Source organism: Mandrillus leucophaeus, unplaced genomic scaffold (assembly GCF_000951045.1).
Source record: "Mandrillus leucophaeus isolate KB7577 unplaced genomic scaffold, Mleu.le_1.0 Scaffold184, whole genome shotgun sequence".
Taxonomy (NCBI): domain Eukaryota; kingdom Metazoa; phylum Chordata; class Mammalia; order Primates; family Cercopithecidae; genus Mandrillus; species Mandrillus leucophaeus.
This window is the reverse complement of record NW_012101854.1, coordinates 1,974,411-1,983,069: the sequence shown is the minus strand read 5'-3', so window position 1 is coordinate 1,983,069 and position 8,659 is coordinate 1,974,411.

The window sequence follows — 8,659 nt, the reverse complement described above, 5'->3', positions numbered from 1 at the left end:
CTCTTAAAAAAATTTTTTAAATGCTTTTTCAATACTTATATTGTCAACAATAATAAAGACTTCCCAATCTCTAACCAACATTGTTTGAATGTAATCATGCATTTCAAACTCAATGATGGCATGGTCATACAGGTTACTTAAATGAGCAGAGCAAACTAGACATGCTAGGAAGTATAGAAATCCAAAAACCATGTCTTACCCAAAAGAAATTGAATTAACTTTTAAGAAAAAAAAAAACAGAAAAAAAGAAACCCCAGGTGGCCAAACAGAATCAATCTAGGGGTTTAGTTGTGACTGGGGTGGGGGTCACCATGTTTTTACCCCTTATGTCTAGGAGAACTGTTTATGCCAGATTTAAAAGCAGACAAAGCTCTGAATAGCTATTTCTTATTATTCATGCCCTTGAAGAAATGTTATATATTCTATTATAATGCTTTAATTAAAATATGAGATGTTTGGTTAATGCAATATTTCTCAGCTCTCTTTTTTCTCAGTTCTTACTTGGAGTTTATCATATTTATGGTGCTAGATGGGAGATTTGTGAGAATAACCTCTATTTTATCCATTTTTAAATTATAGATAAGAAAAAACAAGACCCACAGAGGTTAAATACTTTACTCACATACCCTAGCCAGTTATAAGATTCAGAGACTTTAATTCACACATACTTCATGAATATATGTGAAGAATAAGGAGAAAACAGGCACAGAACATACATTCATGTGTCACATTAATTACTGTAAATCTCTCTCAGTCTACATCATACCTTAATCAATGTTTGAACTCTACATGCTATACTGAGCCTGACTAGTATTTATCAGGTAAACTCCAGATAAATTTTAATTATATTTGAATTTTGTTTGAGTAAGTGACATTTTCAAAGAAATCAGAAGAGCTATTGGCAAAAATGAATTCCTTGGGATTGAAATTTTACTGCCTGAGTTATATAGTGATCTCTATAACCTAGCTCAAAGTAAAGTTAGTTTAACTTTTCTTCTTCCTTTTTTATAACAGGCTTTGTTTAAATATGCAGGAGATAAAAGTTGTTCTGAAAACATCTGTAAATGCTTATAGTTTCATCAAACAAGCAGGATGGTCTAAGAGTTGATCCTATCTTTGGTGTTTAGAATAGCAGAAAGATGTTAAAGAGGAAATTAACACATTTATCCTAGGTAACAAGGGCTGTTCACTTCAACAGATGTTCCAGAGACCTTTATAATGATCTAGGGAAGCTTGTAAGTACAGGGAAATATAAGGCGATATTTATAGAGGTAGAGCTTAAACAACGGAATTAAAGCATGATTTAACTGAAATAGCACAAAACAGTATTTAAACAAGTGTTCAAATTCTGGCTCCATCTTGTGCCTCAGTTTCCTTATCTGAAAAAATGGCAATAATGACAGAACCTATCTATATTGGCCAAAATTCTAAGAATCGTCCCTGATGACTCTCACCCTTGTATAATATCTTCTCTGCATATGAGTGGAACCTGTGAATATGATGAAATATCACTCTTACGATTACGTTAAGCTATACGGCAAAAGAAAGATTATTTGGTTGGGCTTAATCTAGTCATATGAGATAATAAATGCAGTTTTCTTCATCTGATGACAGAAAAGGAAATCAGAGATTCTGAACATGGAGGGATTTGATGAACCTTTGCTGGTTTTGAAAGAGGATGAAGCCACATGTAAAGAAATGTGAGAGGTGGGAGTAGCCCCCAGCTGACAGCCAGCAAGAAAAGGGAATCAACCACAAGAAACTGAATTTGTTCAGACTTGAATGATCTCAGAAGTGAATTCTTCCCCAGAGCCCCAGGTAAGAGCCTAGCCCAGCTGATCCTTGATTTTGGCCTTGTGGGGCCCCAAGCAAAGTTTCTAGGTGAGCCAGCCAAGACTTCTGATCCTTCAATCTGTAAGATAGTAAATGAGTATTATTAAACACCAAATATGTTGTGCAACAATAGAAAATTAACACACTATCTCACAGGGTTGATATGTGGATTAAATACTATAATATCTGCAGAGTTCTTAATATATGTAACTTCTTGTCAAGTTGTAAACACTCAATAAGTGATAGCTGTTTTGTTCTTGTTGTTGTTAGATACGTTATTCGGAGCAAACCTCAGAAACCCATAGACACTGGAAAACCTCAGACTTCTTTCTTTAAGATGATAATTGTTCTAGTCCACAAAATTCTTGAATGATAAATGATAAAGCATATTCAGGTGCTTGTACAGATTAATATGCTAATATTATCCTAAGAATCATTTCCTTAATTTCATAAGAGAGAAGGATTACAATAGAATAACCAGTGAAGATTTAACTTAAAAATCAAGACCTGAACTTGAAAAATGAGTTGGATTTATATGAGTGAGGAAGACAAAGAAAAGGGCTTGGGAGGAAGATGATATGGTTTGGCTCTGTGTCCCCACTCAGATCTCATGTTGAAATGTAATCCCCACGTGTCAGGGGAGGGAGCTACAGTGAGGTGATTGGATCTTGGAGGCAGATTTTCTTCCTTCTGTTATCATATTGAGTGAGTTATGAGTCCTGATGATTTAAAAGTGTGGCACTTTCTCCTTTGCTCTCTCTCCCCTGCTGCCATGTAAGAGATGCCTTTCTTCTCTTTTTCCTTCCACCATGATTGTAAGTTTTCTGAGGCTTCCCCAGCCATGTGAAACTGTGCGTCAATTAAACTTATTTTTTTAAACAAATTACCCAGTTTTAAGTAGTTCTTTATAGCAGTGTGAAAAAAGACTAAAACAGAAAATTGGTACTCATGGTGGCGTATACTGCTATAAAGATACCTGAAAATGTGGGAGGACCTTTAGAACTGTGTAACAGGCAGAACTGGGAACAGTTTTGAGGGCTCAGAAGAAGACAGGGAGATGTGGGAAAGTTTGGAACTTCCTAGACACTTGCTGAGTGGTTTTGACCAAAATGCTAGCAGTGATATGAACAATGAAGTCCAGGCAGGGGTGGTCTCAGATGTAGATGAGGAAGTTATTGGAAACTGGAGTAAAGGCCCCTTTTGCTATGTTTTAGCAAAGGGACTAGCAGCATTTTTCCCCTACCCTATAGATCTGTGGGACTTTGAACTTGAGAGAGATGATTTAGAGTATCTGGCAGAAGAAATTTCTAAGCAGCAAAGCATTGAAGAAGTGACGTGGATTTTTCTAAAAGTTTAGGCTCATATATGTGAAGAAAGAGATGGTCCAAAATTGGAACTTACTTTTTAAAGGGAAGCAGAGCATAAAAGTTTGGAAAACGTGCAGCCTGATCCTGTGGTAGAAAAAAATATATATTTCTGGGGAGCAAGTCAAGCCAGCTGCAGAAATTTGCATCAAGAACAGGGAGATGAATGTTAATCACTAAGACAATGGAGAAAATGTCTCCAGGGCATATCACAGATCTTCACAGCACTCCCTCCCATCACAGACCTGGAGGCCTAAGAGGGAAAAATGGTTTCATGGGCCAGGTCCAGGGCCCTACTGGTCTGTGCAGTCTCAGGGTTTGGTGTCCTGCATCCCAGCCACTCCAGCTCCAGCTATGGCTAAAAGGGGCCAAGGTACAGCTTGAGCTGTTGCTTCAGAGGATGCAAACCCCAAGCCTGGCAGTTTCCACATGGTCCTGGGCCTACAGTTGTGCAGAAGGCAAGAATTGATGTTTGAGAACCTTCACCTAGATCTTAGAAGTATGGAAATGCCTGGATGTCCAGGCAGAAGTCTGCTGCAGGGGTGGAGCCCTCGTGGAGAACCTCTGCTAAGGTAGTGCAAAGGGGAAATGTGGATTTGGAGCTACCACACAGAGTCCCTACTGGGGGACTGCCTAGTGCAGCTGTGAGAAGAGGACTGCTATCCTCCAAACCCCAGAATGGTAGATGCACTGACAGCTTTCACAGTGCACTTGGAAAAGCTGCAAGACCCAACACCAACCAGTGAAAGTAGCTACAGGGGCTGTACCCTGCAGAGCCACAGGGGCCGAATTGCCCAAGCCTGTGGGAGCCCGCCCCTTGCATCAGTGTTCCCTGGATGAGAGACACGGAGTCTGAGGAGATTTTAGAGCTTTAAGATTTAATGGCTGCCCTGCTAGGTTTTCGACTTGCATGGGGTCTGTGGCCTCTTTGTTTGGCCAATTTCTCCCTTTTGGAATGGAAGCATTTACCCAATGCCTGTACTTCCATTGTATCTTGGAAGTAATTAACTTGTTTTTGATTTTACAAGCTCATAGGCAGAAGGGACTTGTCTCAGATGAAACTTTGGACTTGGACTTTTCAGTTAATACTGCAGTGAGTTAAGACTCCAGGGGATTGTTGAGAAGGCATGTTTGGTTTTGCAATGTGAAAAGGATAAAAGATTTGGGAGGGACCGGGGAAGATTGATATCATTTGGCTCTGTGTCTCCCAAATGTCATGTCAAATTGTAATCCCTATGTGTCAGGGGAGAGACCTTGAGGGAAGTGATTGGATCATGGGGACAGACTTCCCCCATGCTGTTCTTGTGACAGTGAGTGATTTCTCATGAGATCTGATAGTTTAATCTGATGGTTTAAAAGTGTAGCACCTCCCTCTTTGCTCTCTCTCTCTCTCCTGCTGCATTGTAAGACACACCTTACTTCCCCTTTGCCTTCCGTCATTATTGTAAGTTTCCTGAGGCCTCCCAAGCCATGTGGAACTGAGTTAATTAAACCTCTTTTCTTTCTAAATTACCCACTCTCAGGTAGTTATTTATAGCAGTGTGACAATGAACTCATACAGTGGGGGACCAGAAGAATCAAGGCCTAAAGCAATATGGGCATTATTTTATTTTCTATTGCCAGCAAAAGAATGGTCGGACTTAACCAAATATTATCTTTATTGTTATTATTACTTACCAGAGGTCTTCTAGGAGATTATAATATGCTAAGTATGGTTAATGTGCAATTGGGAGTGAAGTTGTTTTGGTAAACTTATTTGATTATGAACCCCTCTATTTCTCTCTCTTCTTCTAATATCACCTCATTACTTTCTTTCATTCATTTAGCTTTTTTTTTTCTTTTAAATTTATGAGGCTCTAGGCACCATGCCAGGGCTGAAGATACAAAGACATGCAAAATCCATATAATTCGTATATGTTTAGCTCTGTGGAGAAAAAATGGATCAGGAGATCTCACTAGTTCTTTTGAGCTCTTCACGTCCAAAGTAGTTTTCTTATTTTAAGACTGTGTGTTAAGTTTGCTCTCTATCTAAAGCTTTTAGCAGAATTTGAATGTTTAATGAACCTGATATGTCTTCTAATAGCTGTGCCACTTACTGCCAGCAATGGGAGATATGGACTATTATTTCTAGATTCAGAAAAGTTTCCTTAGTAATTATATCCTTGTACAATACCTCAATATTCTGAACATAAATAAATAGTTTTCTAGTCAACATTGTAGATTTTCTAGTAGCACAACTACAAGTGGATATCTTTTAGTCATTGTTTAAAACACAAATCTCCGCTATGAGTTTTGGCAGCTAGAAGTAATACCAATCAAAAAGAAATGTGGATATTTCTCTCCTGTCTAGTTTAAAGTTTATCAGTTATGAGCTTTATCAATAAAAGAGTTCATTGGAGGAAAATTACTTTTCTTGAAATGTGAGCATACATTGTGAACTAAGAATTGTTTATAAGCATTCCTAGAAGAAATTAGCTGATTATTTTGACTTTTTGATCAGTCATTTTACAGTTCTCATTTAGCAATATTTGCACTATAAAATATAGTAAAACTTGAAGTCTTAGTTTCAGAAAATTACTGAAAACATGAATAAATTCTTTTACAAAAGAATAATAAAAATGGCCTCTAGCTTTGTTTCTATTTCCATGTGATTATTCATTATCTCCTACACCCATAAAGGTATATGAATGGTAAGATGTCTAAATTGTGTATATATCTTTTCATTTCAATGATATTTCACCATAATACTTGTGATAGTTTGAATTTCAGTTGGAAATAGCTCTTCTTTGAAAATTTTGGAAGGACTTTGTTAAACATGTTAATCATAGGATGTTTCTAAGATTAACCAGGTTGAAAGAACAAACACCTCAATGCTAGTAAATTCCTTATGGGCATACCTTTATTTAAGACCAAATTAGGTCTGTTCCAAGAGAGCCAAATAGAAACAGCTCCAGTCTGCAGATCCCAGTGTGATTGATGCAGAAGACAGGTGATTTCTGCATTTCCAACTGAGTTATCTGGTTCATCTCATTGGAACTGATTGGACGGTGGGTTCAGCTGACAGAGGGTGAGCTGAAGCAGGGTGGGGCATCCCCTCACCTGGGAAGCACAAGAGGTCAGGGGATTTCCCTTTCCTAGTCAAGGGAAGCTGTGACAGACTATACTGGGAAAATCAGGACTCTGTCACCTAAATACTGTGCATTTCCAATGGTCTTAGCAAATAGAACACCAAGAGATTATACCCCGTGCCTGGCTTAGCAGGTCACACACCCACGGAGCCTTGCTCACAGCTAGCGCAGCAGTCTGAGATTGAGCTGCAAGATGGCAAGCCTGGCTGGGGGAGGGGTGTCCACCATTGCTGAGGCTTGAGTAGGTACACAAAGTGGCCAGCAAGCTCAAACTGGGTGGAGCCCACCACAGCTCAATAAGGCCTGCGTTCCTGCATCTGTAGACTCCACCTCTGGGGACAGGGCATAGCTGAACAAAAGGCAGCAGAAACTTCTGCAGACTTAAATGTCCCTGTCTGACAGCTCTGAAGACAGCAGTGGTTCTCCCAGCATGGTGTTTGAGCTCTGAGAATGGACAGACTGCAGCCTCAAGTGGGTCCCCGAACCCCATGTAGCCTAACTTGGAAACACATCCCAGTAGGGGCCGAATGACACTTTATACAGCTGGGTGCCCCTCTGAGACGAAGCCTCCAGAAGAAGGATCAGGCAGCAATATTTGCTGTTCTGCAGCCTCCGCTGTTGATACCCAGGCAAACATGGTCTGGAGTGGACCTCCAGCAAACTCCAACAGACCTGGAGGGACCTGTTAGAAGGAAAACTAATGAACAGAAAGGAATAGCATCAACATCAACAAAAAGGACATCCACACCAAAACCTCGTCTGTATGTTACCATTATCAAAGACCAAAGGTAGATATAACCACAAAGATGGGGAGAAATCAGAGCAGAAAAGCTGAAAATTCTGAAAAGCAGCGTGCCACTTCTCCTTAAAAGAATCACAGCTCCTCGCCAGCAATGGAACAAAGCTGGATGGAGAATGACTAGGACAAGTTGACAGAAGTAGGCTTCAGAAAGTCGGTAATAACAAACTTCTCCAAGCTAAAGGAGGATGTTTGAACCCATTGCAAGGAAGCAAAAAACCTTGAAAAAAGATTAGATGAATAGCTAACTAGAATAAACAGTGTAGAGAAGACCTTTAATGAACCTGATGGAAATGAAAACCATGGCATGAGAACTACATGACACATGCACAAGTTTCAGTAGCTGATTCGATCAAGTAGAAGAAACGGTATCAGTGATCAAAGATCAAATTAATGAAATGAAGCGAGAGGAGAAGTTTAGAGAAGAAAAGAGTAAAAAGAAACGTACAAAGCCTTCAAAAAACATGAGACTATGTGAAAAGAGCAAACCTACGTTTGATTGGTGTACCCGAAAGTGACAGGGAGAATGGAACCAAGCTGGAAAACACTCTTCAGGATATTATCCAGGAGAAATACTCCAACCTAGCAAGGCAGGCCAAAATTCAAATGCAGGAAATACAGAGAACACCACAAAGATACTCCACTGGAAGAGCAACCACAAGACTCATAATTGTTAGATTCACCAAGGTTGAAATGAAGGAAAAAATGTTAAAAGCAACCAGAGAGAAAGGTCGGCTTACCCACAAGGGAAGTCCATCAGACTAATAGCAGATCTCTCAGCAGAAACTCTACAAGCCAAAAGAGAGTGGGAGCCAATATTCAACATTCTTAAAGAAAATAATTTTCAACACAGAATTTCATATCCAGCCAAACTAAGTTTCATAAGTGAAGGAGAAATAAAATCCTTTGCAGAGAAGCATATGCTGAGAGATTTTGTCACCACCAGGCCTGCCCTACAAGAGCTCCTGAAGGAAGCACTAAACATGGAAAGGAACAACCGGTACCAGCCACTGCAAAAACATGCCAAATTGTAAAGATCATTGATGTTAGACAGAAACTGCATCAACTAACGGGCAAAATCACCAGCCAACATCATAATTACAGGATCAAATTCACACATAATAATATTAACCTTAAATGTAAATGGGCAAAATGCCCCAATTAAAAGACACAGACTGGCAAATTGCATAAAGAGTTAAGACCCTTCGGTGCGCTGTATTTAGGAGACCTATCTCACATGCAGAGACACACATAAGCTCAAAATAAAGAGATGGAGGAAGATCTACCAAGCAAATGGAAAGCAAAAAAAAAAACAGGGTTTGCAATCCTAGTCTCTGATAAAACAGACTTTAAACCAACAAAGGTCAAAAGAAATGAAGAAGGGTATTACATAATGGTAAAGTGATCAATTCAAGAAGAAGAGCCAACTATCCTAAATATATATGCACCCATACAGAAGCACCCAGATTCATAAAGCAAGTCCTTAGAGACTTACAAAGAGACTTAGACTCCCATACAATAATAATGGGAGACTT